This window comes from Hypanus sabinus, chromosome 26, assembly GCF_030144855.1.
Source record: "Hypanus sabinus isolate sHypSab1 chromosome 26, sHypSab1.hap1, whole genome shotgun sequence".
Taxonomy (NCBI): Eukaryota; Metazoa; Chordata; class Chondrichthyes; order Myliobatiformes; family Dasyatidae; genus Hypanus; species Hypanus sabinus.
The window spans coordinates 31,207,419-31,222,440 of NC_082731.1; the positions used below are offsets into that span (position 1 = coordinate 31,207,419).

Sequence of the window (15,022 nt, forward strand, 5' to 3'; positions counted from 1 at the left end):
TTAGTCCCCGGCCCCCAGAGAAGAGTGAGGGTTCTGAGTTGGCATCCCTCCCTGGCGAGTAAGTGGCCCAGGGCACAAGCAGTGGGTCCCCGCCGGAAGCTAAGAATTTAGCAATAACGTGCACCCCCGAGGGGGATGAGACGTGAGCGGAGCAGACCTCTCAGTTGTTAGGTGAGTGGCAGTGCTCTGATGACGAAAGCGACAGAGATTGGTTGAAAGTTTGAAGAGGTTGGCGGCAGAGGGGTAAGAGGCGAGGCAGTTAACCAACCCTCTGCTCCCCTTGCTGGGTATCTAGACGCATTAGAGAGCACTTTTGGTACGACAGGGAGCCCATTGGCGTTCTTAGGGGGGATGCGTCAGGAGAAGGGGGGGAGGTTTTCCGAGTATGTTTTTCGGCTAAATTGTTTGTGGCGCCGGGGGGGGGGGACTCAGGCGGCTGCGGTGGATAAGTTAGCGATGGACCAGATAGCCAAGGGCGCCGATCCCCAGGACATCATTGCTTGGGGTCTCCGGCAGTCCCGTAAAACGCGCCCCCTCCCTCATTTGATCAGCTGATCAGAGAGGTGCGGGAGGAGGAGAACGCGTTGGGGCCGCGAGAGGACTCTTGTCAACAGGGTACAGTCCTCAGCAGTAGCCCTTTGTGGTGAAGTGACCGGGGCCAGCCCAACCCGGGAAATGGTAAAGGAGATGGTGGCAGAGCGGAGAACTGAGATGTCCCGGGGGTTTATGGCGGGTGGGGACCCTCCGTACGATAGGACTGGTAGACAGCACCCCCCCCCCCCCCCAAGGAACCGGACTACGCAGAGGGCTACGGAGAGGGGTGGCCGGTAGCAGGCGCTATCACTGTGGGGAAGAATAATACTTCCGGCGAGTATGTGAGCGGCAGGGAGCCCCTCGGAGCGGGAGTCCCCGGGCATCCAAGCAGGGAGAGATGACGGGGAAACCTGAGGAGACCCAGAGTGGGAACAGCCTGGTGTCTTTGGGGGAACACGGTCCCAGCAATGTACCAAGGAACTCCCAAAAGCGAAACACCCTATTCCTGAAGGCTTAGTGGGACCACGCTCCAGTGTGAAGCTGCTGATAGAGGGAATATTCGCTAAAGCCGTACTGGACATCGTCATGTTACTATCACGTATAACGGTCACGTTACTGTACCGTTCGTTTTACAACCGGTATCTGAAGCATTTACCCTTGACACCATTCAGTGCACTTGGAGATCTGGGGTATCAGTGCTGGTGATTATCCATAAAACGGTTATTTGTCAGTGAAACTGGAGTTCTTGATGTGGGGGTGTCTGAGGTTCTTGCTGGTTTGTCCGGATCCTGCGGAGACAGGCGGCGTTTCAATTCTGGTGGGGACCAACAACCACCTCTTGTGAGGAGGGTCATGGGGCCCTGCAAGGAGAAGGCGGGTAAGAGCTTTCTGGAAACTTGTCCCTGCACCCAGGGTTTCGAGCTGCTTTTGAGGAAGTGCGTGGCAGTGTTGGGCCGGATACCGAATTTAAACGAGGGAATGTGTGTCTCACCTAGTCGAAGCCAATGGTGGTACGGCCCGGGGGAGTAGCGAGAGCGATGGGGACCCCCAAATTCCCGGAGTGCCTGAGGGAAAAGCCCTCTTAGTGGCTGCTCCGGAGACCACGAGGGGTAGTCGGATTTCCGGCTGGGGTACTGGTGAGGCCGGAATTGCAGAAGCCCTCGGTTGTACAGGTGAGCAGGATGGCAGTGATTGTCTGGAACACTATGAAATGGGAGGTCACCTTCATGCGGGGATGCCCCTGGCGCATTTGTTCCCGGTGACGGTAATGCCTCGTGTCCCAATGAGGCAAACCGGGGAGAAACTATTGGAAAAGGGGAAAAGTTGACGGCTGAGTCATCCAACTTCGGGAACTCCCCGGTGCCGCCGGGTTGAAAGAGGAGGCTGATAGAGAAGATGCTGAAATTGGAGAGTTTTGTGTGGGTTGTTCCAAGAGAACTCGTCACACTTCCCGGGTGACCGAGGGCACCCGGTTCACAGAAAGGTCACGGCAACTGGCCCCTGCAGAGGTGGAAGATGTTCGGCAACATCTGTGGAAGTTGAAGGAAGCTGGGATCATCACTGAGTCCAGAATCCCCGCAGTGGCCAGAAAGCAGAATGGGAAGGTATGGCTGAATGTGGACTATAGGACCCTGAACAGGTGTACCGTCCCTGACCAGTATACGGTCCCAAGGATCGAAGATGCGCTGGCCTGTCTGAGTGGTGCTAAGTGGTTCAGTGTGCTGGACTTGAGGAGTCGATATTACCAGATCCCCATGAGTGAGGCTGGCAAAGAGAAGACGGCATTTCTATATCCACTGGGATTCCTCCAGTTCGAGAGGATGCCCCAGGGCATCTCGGGAGCCCCTGCAACCTTCCAGCGAGTCATGGAGAGGACGGGGGGGGGGGGGGGATATGAACTTGCCTGAGGTGAGGGTGTATTTGAATGACCTTTTAGTGCTTGGATCCACCTTGGAAGAACATGAAGCGAGGCTGCTGAAGGAGCTCGGCCGCCTGAAAGCTGAAGGGTTAAAACTTTCCCTGGAAAGGTGTCAGTTCTGCAGCGTCTGTTAGCTATGTCGGACCTATAATCTTGTGGAATGCAGTATCTAAGACCCGTCTAAGATAGAAGTGGTGACCACTTGGCCAAGGCCCCAGACTGTGAGCACTCTGCTCATTCCTAGGGTTCTGTGGTTATTATCGGAGATTCGTGAAGGGCTACGCCAAAGTGAGTCACCCCTTGAATCAGCTTCTGTGCGGTTACCTTCCCTTGGGGAAGAAAGGGAGGGGGGGGAGGACAAAGAGGGTGGAGAGTATCTTAACCCATCAGAGCCTTTTGGACAGAGGTGGGATGTAAAATGTGGGGAGGCCTTTCAGTCATTGAAGGAGATGCTGACCCACGCGCCGGTGATGGCTTTTCCAGACCCCCGATTACCGGATGTACGGCACACAAATGCCAGCAGAGAGAGTTTAGGGGCCGTCCTGTATCAGGATCAGGGCATCGGGTTGAGGCCTGTGGCGTTTGTCAGCCAGAGTTTGTCGCCCTCCAAGAGAATCTATCCCACGCACAAGTTGGAATTCCTGGCATTGAAATGGACGGTAGTTGATAACCTGAGTGACTATCTCTACGGGGCCAAGTTTGAGGTGAGGACAGACAACAACCCCTAACTTAGGTCCTGACCTCTGCGAAACTGGATGCCACAGGCCATCGGTGGTTGGCAGCGTTGTCTGCCTATGATTTCAGCCTGAAGTACCTGCCGGGGAGCCAGAACATTAATGCTTTGTCCCAACGGGCGCATGGGGGACTGGTTAGGGATGAGGAGTGGGAGAGCGTTCCTGCCCCTGGGGTGAAGGCGATGTGACAGCTTGCCGTCACCTTGAAGGCAGAGGGAACAGAGGAGCCAGATCGAACAGTGGATCAATTGAGGGCTTCTGATGATGCCATACCCCAAGATTACTGTAACCTGACTGCGCTGAAGACAAATCAGTTGTCGGAATTCAGTTCTGGGGGAGTGGCAGCTGCTCAGCGAGATGATACGGGTATTGGCACTATTTGGTCCGAGGTTGAAAAGGGAGACATGGCTCAGGTGGAGAAGGGGATGCCTCCATTAGTGAAAGAATGGCCTCAGTTGGAGTTGACGAACCAGTTCTTATATCAGGTCACAGCACCCCCGGACCGACCCCGGCATTGTCAGCTGGGTCTGCCCGAGAAGTATCAGAGGATTGCGTTGAAGTCGTTTCATGATGATTGTGGGTGGAAAAACCGTATGGATTGCTGAGAGACCAGTTTTAATGGCCCCGAATGAAGTCAGAGGTTGACGAATACTACAAGTCGTGCATTCGTTGCACCCGGTGGAAGACACTGCCTACGTGGGCAGCTCCTTTTTCCCACTTGCAGAGTGCAGGGCCCCTGGACCTGGTGTGTACGGATTTCCTGTCCATAGAACCTGATGCCAGCAACATGGCGAATGTCTTAGTCATCACGGCCCACTACACCAGCTATGCTTAGGCCTTTCCTACCAAGGTCCAGAGGGCGGCTACGGTGCCAAAAGTGTTATGGGAGAAGTATTTTGTTTATTATGGCCTTCCCAGGCGGATACACAATGATCAGGGACGGGACTTCGAGAGCAGACCCATCCATTAGTTACTGCGCATGCTTGGAGGTGAGAAGTCGAGGACCACGGCCTTTCACTCGCAGGGCGATCCCCAGTCTGAGAGGTTTAATCGGACCTTGATAGACATGCTCGGGACTCTGGAGATCGGCAAGAAGAGCAGGTGGAGTCAACATATTGGCCATCTGTTCCTCTGTTAGAACTGTCATCGCAATGAAACTACTGGATACTCGCCATATTATCTGATGTTTGGGCGCGAGGCGAGGTTGCCCACTGGCTGACGAGGGTGTCTTACCACCGAAGCCTTATCTGAAGTATGTGTCTGATCTGAGAAGGAATTATGAGCTGGCTGGGGTGGCGGCCGCCAAGTAGAATCGGGGAAATAAGAGGAGGTATGACCAGAAGATTAGGATCTCCCAACTCCTGCCGGGAGACCGAGCCCTCATAAAGAATTTGGGGTTACCTGGAAAGCACAAGTTGGGTGACCGCTGGGCAGTCACACCCAATGTGATGGAGAGTCAGCTGGTAACCCTAGTTCTCCGGATGAGACTAGAGGAGGGGAACGGCCTGTCAAGATTCTCCATCGGAACCGCATGTTGCCCCTGGGTCAAGAGGTGCAGGTAGCCCCAGAGCCCGACTTGGAGCCTACACCTAGTAAGAGGACCCTGCGAAAATGCTGGGCGACTGTAGGGCCCACAGCGGGGGAGGCTGGGCCGGGACCCGCCCATGAGAAGGATACCGATTCGGATGTGTAGTACATGCTGCCTTTCGCTAACTCCCCATTGACTGAGGAAGAGACTCCTGGTCCTTCTCCCACTGAGTCAGGTGAGGTGGGGTGTGCTATCTGTGGGCAGCCTAAGTTACTGCAGAACCCTGAAAGAGAGGACGCGGGGCCTGGACACGGGACAGAGGGGTCCGAGTTGCAGGGGAGCATGAGTGATAAATCGAGAGAGGATTTGCCAAGTAGACCCGAACTATCCCCAAGTAGTGTCAGAGCCTGAAGAGTTAGATGAGGAGGTACGGAGGTTTCTGAGAATTAGGAGACCACCGGATAGGTTCGCCTATGTAGTGCCTGGGGAACAGGGCGTGATCTCTATTGTTTTGGAGAGCTATGTCACTGCCTTTTGCACCTGGATTGGGCTTTGTGTTTTGCAGGAAGGGGTGGTGAATTGTCTCAATGTCATGAAAACACGACTAAATTTGGTGGGGGGAGAGTGTAATGACTCCTTTGTAATGTTTCACTACTAAGGCTAATGAAGAATGGCTTCTCTGTAATGTTCACTAGGAGGTAACGGTTTCTCTGTCGCAGCAATGTTTGGGCTATGGCTGGAGATAACAGGACTGTCGTATGCCTGTCAGACAATCGGGGATTGTTGTTTTGTCTTGTGTATCTGGAAGGATGTTGTTTTTCGTGGTCTTCTGTCGGGGAGAGATGAAGAGGGAAGATGTGTGTGGAGAGAGCTGGTAGACCACCGGACGGAGTGGACTGGGATCTGAGGGTCCAACGGTCGGCGACATTCGGAGGAGACCGATGGTGGAAGAATGATTACTGAGCGAGCTCCAACGTGACTTTGACATGACTTAGGCCCTTTTTTTGTTTCATTACTAACCTCATATTCAGATTAAGATTCATAAAGTTCAATCGTTTAATTGCATTTGGTGTATTGTCTGATATTTTGCGTTGTGGGTTTGTAACTGGGGGTACATTACACAACATCCACACAAACTTGATTACCCAGTTTGGCGGGGCCGAAAACTGTTTCCCCTCGACGAACACGAGCTAAGCGAGCCTTTGAATATGTTCTTTGATAATAAATTTATTTTGAACTTTGATAAAGCCAATACAGTTGTCAATGGCCGCTCATGCTACCCAGCTAACTCTGCGCGCAAGAATACGCTTCTGCGATGAGGCTCAGAACCCGTTTTCCGGTCAGTGCGCATGTCGGGGCTTCCAAGCATGCGCGTAAGCCACGATAGGGTGCGGCAGGCGGACGGGTGAGCGATGGTGGGGGCGCCGGGTGACCCCGGGGGAGAAGGTGACGGTCGAGTTCCGGGGGCACTGACTGCCACCTACAGGCTCCAGTGAGGTCGGCGGCAGCTAGGCGCGATGGTCGGAGACCGCTGGCTGCCGCAGCCGCGCTCGGGGGGTCGCGGAGGGCCCTTGTCAGTGAGTGCGCATGCGCGGCTTTGGTTTGGCCGCAGGTCGGTTTCACATGCGCAGGGCCTTGTGGGTAACAATGGTCGCCATTGATGGAGTGGTAATCCCCCCCCCCCCCAATCCAGAGCAACTCGGATCCGGAGGTTCAGAGGGTGAATAGAGGTGGAGGTACGCACAGGGCCCCTCCCATTTACTGCGATTGAAGGACTTGAGGTTTAAGGAAACAATGGATAGGCTGGAGCGAGGAGACAGAGCAGCGACCTTACAGAGGTTTATAAAAATCATCAGAGATATAGATACTGTGGATGGGTACAGTTAATTACCCCAGGTAGGGGAGTTTAAAACTAGAGGGCACGGGTTTAAGGTGAGAAGGGAGAGGTTTAATAAGAATCCAAGGGGCATATTTTTCGCCCAGAGGCTGGTCCGTATATGGAACGAGCTGCCAGCGGAAGAGGTTGAGACAGGTACATTAACAACATTTATTAAGACATTTGGACAGGTACTCCGACAGAGAGGATTTAAGGCGAAACTGGCAAAACGCGGGAAAATTGATCCAAATCAGTTTGGCTGGAACGAGTCGGGCCGAAAGCGCTGTATCCGGTGCCGCGCGGACGGATCTGACCTACCTGTTGCCTTCTTTTGACTCCGATACCCTGCTTCCTCTCCCCCCCGCCCCCCCAGGATCGCAGGTAGGCTGCAGTTTTCCAGAGGGGCGGACAAGAGGTGACCTTCGGAGGCGCGATCATATAGTGTCGAACATGTCTCCACCCCTCCGGCACGGGGAACGAAGAGGCGGAATTTCCCTCCCACCCATCCGCAGACGCTGATCGGCCTGCCGAATTCCAGTAGCGAGTCGTACGGGAAGAGGAGAAGGGAGAACGTCCTTGAGCATTGGCTGCTGGACCGAGGGAGGGAGGGGGAAATCCCCCGAGGCCACCCGAGATGGCAGGGCGCGGCACGGAGCCGTTCACCTGCCCCGTCTGTGGCAAGCGCTTCAGCCGAGCGGCCAACCTGCTCACCCATGGTAGGGTCCACACCGGCGAGCGGCCCTACCCGTGCCAAGAATGCGGCAAGCGCTTTGCCCAGTCGTCGCACCTTCTGAGGCACCGGCGCGTCCACACCGGCGAGCGCCTCTTCGCTTGTCCGCTGTGTGGCCGCCGCTTTGCCCAGTCCTCGCACCTGCGGCGACACCGGCGCACCCACTCGCCCAGCGCACTGCGCCCGTGCCCCGACTGCGGTGGCCGCTTCGGGGGCTCGGCCGAACTTTTGGCCCACCGGCGGTGCTTCCACGCTGGCGAGCGGCCCTTCCGCTGCCTGGTGTGCGGCCAGCGCTTCCCCCGTTCCTATGACCTGTTGGCCCACCACCGGGTCCACACCGGCGAGCGACCCTTCCCTTGCACAGAGTGCGGCAAGGCCTTCGCACAATCCTCCTACCTCGCCACCCACCGGAGGGTCCACACCGGGGAGCGACCCTTCGCCTGCCCCGAATGCGGCCGCCGTTTCGCCAACTCCTCCAACCTGGCCTCGCACCGGCGGACCCACCGGGAAGGGGAGCGGCTCCAGAGGGTTGTATCGCCCGGTATCAGGAGCCCGGAGGTGCCGGGAGTCCCTTCGCCTGCTCCGAGTGTGGCGCGACCTTCGCCCGGCTGCCCGATCTGTCCCAGCACCGACACGCCCACCGCTGAGCCTCCTCTCCTCCTCTCCCCCACACCCTCGGAACCCCTGTAATCGGGCGGAGCTTTGGCCGCTCCATTAGGTTTGGGAGCGTGGAACGACCCGGGGCTGGCCGCAAGGCGCCGAAGCCGGGGAAGTCTTTGGCAAACGAGTCGGCCGTGGTTCTGAGTGGCGTCCTGGCTCGTCCGGCGGAACGTTCTGCAGGAGGAGCGGCAAGCCCGCAGAGGGACAGCGATCATTTAGCCACCGCTTCCAGACCTGCGGCTCTGTGTGTGGAGTCTGCACGCCCTCGTGGTGACTACTCCTAATTACTTCTTAACCCTAATGCCCTAACTGCGTGCAGAGTCGGTGAAGTAACGTGGGTGTGCACCGTACGGCGGTTTGTCTCGGCAATCTTCTGCCCCCCCCCCCCCGGCTGGAGATTATTTCAGGAGGCGACAGAGGTTGAAAGACTGAGGACCGCGGGACTTGAGACCAGAGGAAAGGTCCCACGACCCGAAACGTCGACTGACCGTCTCTCTACTCGGCGGATGGTGACCGGCCCGCGGCGCTTTCTCCTCATTAGCACCGTGCAGCCGCCGGCTCTCCTCTACCTCGCCTTGAAACGGTTCTCCCTCTCTGATCCTGGATCCCCAGCTGGGAAGACGGAGCGCGTCGATGTGTTTAGGATCAGGTGTCAGGTTGGATTTAACCAGAGAACCAGACTCCGCCCGTCCAAGGAATGTGAGGTCTCTGAACGGTCTGTACTGTAAATTATGCCGGGGTGGGGGGCAATAAACTCGACTCTTGAGTTGAACTTAAAACGTACACCTCCAGAATTGGTGAATGTCATTGCTATTTGCCCGGGGAACGCGGAATAGACCCTGAGGCCAACGATATGCCGATCAGGGTCATTCTATCCCTCCCCTCCCAATAGCTCTCAGTCTTTCATCCACCTACCTACCTAAGAGTCTTAAATGCCCCTGATACATCTTCCCCGACTATCATCGCTCTCTCCTCCAGTTTATTTAGAGAGAGACAGCGCGGCATAGGCGCTTTCAGCCCTTTGCGCTGCCCAGCAACTCCCGGTTTAACCCTAGCCTGATCTAACCGGCAAGTGTTTGGAAGAAACCGGAGCACCCGGAGGAAACCCGCGCGGTCACGGGGAGAACGTACAGGCAGCGGCGGGAATTGAACCCGGGTCGCTGGTGCTATAAGACTTTGCGCTAACCACTACTCTGCCGTTTCGCCCTTACTGATTTTCCAGTGCTGGGAGAAGGGACCGTGACTGTGCCACTGATAATCTCCCTCTATAAGGTCACATCTCAGTGTTCAACTCTCCAAGGAATGAAGTCCCGACCTCCGTCTGTAGCTCAGTCCCTGCAGCACCCTAAACAACTGGGTGACCAAAATTGGACACAATTCTCCAGGTGAAGATTCACCAAGGTCTTATACAGCGGTAATGTGACGACCCAATGCCTGCACGCAGCGCCCCGACTGGTGAAGGCCAGCGTGCCAACGCCCCGTCTCCTGTGACACTGCCGTCGGCAAACTATGCGCTTGAGTTCCACAAACACTCGCCAGGCCCCTCCCTTTCACTTTTATGAGTCTGCAGTCACTGGAAGCGATTGTCAATGTTGTGCCGATAATTATATAGGCATCTGTTAGTCTCGTGAGAGTTTTTTCCCTAGCCTGGGTTTTTTCCAGGGCGCAGGCCTGGGCAGGGTTGTATACAAGCCTTCCCCTCTCCTCTGTTCAAAGGAAGGGCACCCGGACCCAAGCAGCTTGGCACCGGTGTCTTGCTCAACGCAACCGCCTCAGCTGAGGCTCGAACCAGTGACCTTCAGATGCCTTATCCACTGGGCCACGCCTAGGCCAACACAACTGTGTGGTCTGCACTAGAAACTGCGTAGAATTTCCCTCGATCTACCTATCACAGAGTCTCTTAAAAGACCCCATCGTACCCAGGTCTACCAACGTCGCTGGCAGTGCGTTCCACGCACCCACCGCTCTCACATAACCTCTGACATCCCACTTGCACCACCTTCCAAGCACCTTAAAACTATGCCCCCTCATGTTAGCCATTTCAGCCCTGGGCAAAAGCCACACGATCAATGCCCCTCATCATCGTGTACCCCTCTATCAGGTCACCTCTCACCCTCCTTCACTCCAAGGAGAAAAGGCCGAGTTCACTCAACCTATTCTCATAAGACATGCTCCCCAATCCAGGCAACATCCTCGTCAAGGGCTTTCTGAGGTGGTAAAGAAGACGCACGCCATTGACAGGGGAGCGGTTTTGAGTCCTGCTGCGCATATGGAAATGTGCAGTTATGGGCGGGCGCCCCGTTACCGGAGAGATGCGGAGGCGTTGGATAGAGCGCAGAAGCGGCTCAGCAGAGCGCTGCCTGGATTAGAGGGTTTTCGAGAGGCTGGACAAGCTGAGGGGAGACCTGATCGGAGATTTTTTTTAATTAGGAGAGGCAGAGAGTCCGAACCCTTTCCCCAGGGTGGCGATGTGAGATGGGGAAAGTTCAACGACGCGGACAGTGATAGGTGCCTGGAACGGCACTTTGATGGGAGTTTAAGGCTGGTGAATACGAAGGGATTGGAGCATTTATCAAAATGATTTAATGTCATTCCCAGTGTAAAGGAGAATGAAAAATTGTTACTGGTTATCCAACGCGGCACAAAAACACAGGCAAAAGGACAAAGAATAATTTAAAAACACAACAAATGCAACAAGGAGGCATCAGGATCGGCACAACATTTTGGGAGAACAGTTGCCCTGTTTATTCTCTTTGAATTTACCCCCTTTTCACCCTAAATACATGCCCTCTGGTGTGAAACGTTTCGGCCTCTGGCGACTCAGATGCCGGGGGTCTGCCCTGTCGAAGCCGAGTGTGTTGTCATGTGCACGCGTGGGCAGGCGCGACGGAAATCGGGTAAAGGATCAGACACGCAGCTTTCACGAGGAAGTTGCGCACGAGTTTTACAAGTAAAAACACAATTAAAACAAAAAAAAAAGTTGCAGTGCGGAGTGTTACCGTCCCGGGGAAGTGATCAGGGGAAGTGCCGGCTGCTGCAAGAACCGATGGGTTGCAGGGAAGTAGCCGTTCCTGAACTTCAGGCTTCTGTACCTCCTGCCCGAATGGTGGGGGCCTTGATGGTGGACGTTGCTTTCATGATAGGCTGCCTCTATGGTGGGGAGGGTTGTTCCCGGGATTGAGCTGACGGGGGACTACAGCAGTCTGCGACCTTGGGGGGGGGGGGGGGGGTGACGTAACAAATCTCCTCAGACGAGTGTCGTCACCGGATTGCCTTCTTTGTGATTGCACCAATGGGCGCCCCATTATACATAATTTATGTTAATGAGTTGCATAGGAATGTGCAGGTAGGCGGCGCCATTAGGATGCGTTGGGCCCAGGACGGATCCTCTTGAAATCTGGACACACAGGAACTTAAAAATTAAATATAAATCATGCACAATGTTTACCAAAAAATGAGTACGAAAAGAATTCTGTTGCAATGTAAAGTTGACAAACAGTGTTGCTGGACTGAAGCGGTGATCGGGGCCGAATAGTTCCTGGTGGAGAGGGACCTCCCGCCCGATGGGAGATGAGAGAAGGTGGCCTAGCGCAGCTTGGGGTGGGGGGGGGGGTGTTTCTTTGACGGTGGGTGTTGCCTTCTTCAGGCAGCGCCTGCTGTAGAGACTCCCGGTGGTGGGGGAGGAATGTGCCGGTGATTTATTGGGTTGTGTCCGCCACCGACTTCGGCTTCTCACGTTCCGCTCCAGACCATAATGCAGCCAGTCTTCATGGACCCAACGAGTGTTTGATGAGAAGCCGAAGCTCCAGTGAGGGTCCAGGTGATGGCGGGGTGGGGGGAGGGGGAATGAATCATGTGATGATCCCACTAATAATTCAAGCCTCCTTATCCCCCCCCCCCCCCCCAATCCCGTGTGGCGAGACGGTGTGACCTTATGCCGAGAATTAATCTCCAGCATGTACGGCCTTGAGAGGATCGGAACTTCCTCCCGGTGTAAACAACATCCCTCGGCGTTCCGGACTTTCGGAATATTGTAGCCTTCAGCCATCTCCCCGCCTACCCCTGGAGTCGTCAGCAGCCGTGGATCAAATCCAGTGTGGACAGGACGGGCGTTTATCCCTCTCCTACCCCCACCCCTCCGCTCAGCCAGCCTTCGGGGGCTCCCAGCCCCCGGTCCCGGACCCACCCAGGAGGAAGATTCCGCAACAGGTGCAACCCCCGAGACCCGACCCCTACGCAGGGGAGAGCAGGGGGTTCGGGAGCAGAGGGTGGGGGAGCAAGGTAAGAGCCTGGGGCTCAATGGAGGGGAGATGGAGAAAGGACAGGAAGCGAATAAGTGAGGGAGAGAGGAAAGGAATGAGGTCGAGAAGGATAAATGAACAGGTGTGGAAGTTGGAAAGAGAGAGAGAGAGAGAGAGAGAGCAGAAGGGACTGAGATAGTTAGATGAGGCGGAGAGAGTGGGAGATTGAGGGATTATATATTGAATAATAGATCTCTGGAGGCCGATAATTTCTCTCTGTCAGTCTCATTCCATGATACTCAGTGCGATCCCCCGGATCAATCACGGCCTGTAGACAATCACGGGGACACGATTAAACTTGCGAAACCTAGTCTAGATCCCTCGTGTAACTCACTCCCGAGACTCTGTTGTTCCATAAATAAACCCCACCGAAATCCTGGCTTACAGGCTGGGATCTGATCCAGGGGGTCAGGGGGTTTATATATAGAATAACAGATCTCTCAGAGTGGGTTACAGACTGGGATCTGATCCAGGGGTTCAAGGGGTTTATATATAGAATAACAGATCCCCGGGAGTGGGTTACATGCTGGGATCTGATCCAGGGTTCAGGTGTTTATATATAGAATAACAGATCCCCGGGAGTGGGTTACAGGCTGGGATCTGACCCAGAGGTTCAGGGGGGGTTGTATATAGAATAACAGATACCTGGGGTTTAGATATTACATAGAATAACAGTGGGTTACAGGCTAGGATCTGATCCAGGGGTTCAGGGGTTTATATATAGAATAGCAGATCTCCGGGAGTGGGTTACAGGCTGGGATCTGATCCCGGGGTTCAGAGGGTTTATTTATAGAATAACAGATCCCCGGGAGTGGGTTACAGGCTGGGATCTGATCCAGGGGTTCAGGGGTTTATATATAGAATAACAGATCTCTGGGAGTGGGTTACAGGCTGGGATCTGATCCAGGGGTCCAGAGGGTTTATTTATAGAATAACAGATCCCCGGGAGTGGGTTACAGGCTGAGATCTGAACCAGGGGTTCAGGGGTTTATATATAGAATAACAGATCCCCGGGAGTGGGTTACAGGCTGGGATCTGATCCAGGGGTTCAGGGGTTTATTTATAGAATAACAGATCTCTGGGAGTGGGTTACAGGCTGGGATCTGAACCAGGGGTTCAGGGGTTTATATATAGAATAACAGATCCCCGGGAGTGGGTTACAGGCTGGGATCTGATCCAGGGGTTCAGGGGTTTATTTATAGAATAACAGATCTCTGGGAGTGGGTTACAGGCTGGGATCTGATCCAGGGGTTCAGGGGTTTATTTATAGAATAACAGATCTCTGGGAGTGGGTTACAGGCTGGGATCTGATCCCGGGGTTCAGGGGTTTATATATAGAATAACAGATCCCCGGGAGTGGGTTACAGGCTGAGATCTGAACCAGGGGTTCAGGGGTTTATATATAGAATAACAGATCTCTGGGAGTGGGTTACAGGCTGGGATCTGATCCAGGGAATTGGGCCGTGCCGGTACTCAGATACACCGGTGATGTGTTTCAGCAGGCATTTCGCGACCTCCTTGGCGTAGGTCTCTGTTTCGTTTCGCAGCCGTTCCCGACCGGTGGATGATGTCATCGTCCGACGACTTTGACCTCGTCATCGAGGCGATGTTGGAAGCTCCCTTCCAGAAGAAGGTAACGGGCGGACTGTCAAGCCCGCCACCTTCTCCCTCTTGGGCTCCTTGTTCCTTGGCTCTCAGAGTTCCTGGAAGTTTTTCACCACGACCACCCACCCTTCTGCACTCCACTCCCACCCCCATTCATCCCTCCTGTCGCCATTGAGAATTATCTGTCAACTCCCGGACCCGTTAGAATTTTCTGTACCAACACGGCACGTTACCTGTTGCGTGTTCCTCTCCCCAGCACAGGCCCACGGAAACTCACACTCGCCTTACCAGCTCTTTGTTTTCCCACCACCTCCCCCCCACCACCCTACTATCTCCAGCAACAGATCACACCCTCCCTCACCTTACCCTCTCCCTCCCTCACCTTCCGTCACTCCCCTTACCTTACCTTGCCTCTCTCTCCTTTACCTCCCTATCCCTCACTCATCTTCCCTCACCCACTCTCACCTTACCCTCTCCCTCCCTCACCCCCTTACCTTACCTTCCCTCTCCCTCCCTCACCCCCTTATCTTCCCTCTCCCTCCTTTCCCTCCCTCACCCTCCCTCTCCCTCCCTCACCTTCCCTCTCCCTCCCTCACCCCCTTACCTTCCCTCTCCCACCTTTCCCTCCCTCACCTTACCCTCTCCCTCCCTCACCCCCTTACCTTCCCTCTCCTTTCCCTCCCTCACCCTCCCTCACCTTCCTTCTCCCTCCCTCTCCCTCCCCCACCTTTCCCTCTCCCTCTCGGCTGTTCACTGCAAACCGTTTGACTATTTTCTTCTCTCTCTTGAATGTACTGTGCTGCCGCAGGGTTAGGATGCACCGAGACATTGCCCCGTGGTGATGCATAGCAAGATCCCAGGTACTGTACGTGAGCGAGTGTTGGGGGTGGGGTTGCTGGTGGAGGAGGGTGGGGGACCCCCCTCCAGCAGTTGGGGTCTGCACTTCACCCTCCCTCCAGCATCCCGGCCTCTTCCACCTCTGCTGCTCAGCCCTGCAGCCTCCCTACCTCCGGCATCTTCCCCGGGGTTCCCTCACAGCTCCCAGCTTCACTGAACGGCTCCACTCGGAGGGAGAGAGGGGGGTGTGTGAGTGCTTGTGTGGGGGCGAGGTGGGTTCCCAGGTGTCTCCCGTTTTC

General features: G+C 55.1%; 1 pseudogene; it reads left to right on the forward strand.

Moving 5' to 3' along the window:
- LOC132381730 (zinc finger protein 850-like) overlaps nt 1–8,703 on the forward strand; it is a 37,832-nt pseudogene extending 29,129 nt beyond the window's left edge.
- Nucleotides 8,704–15,022: the final 6,319 nt, after the last annotated feature.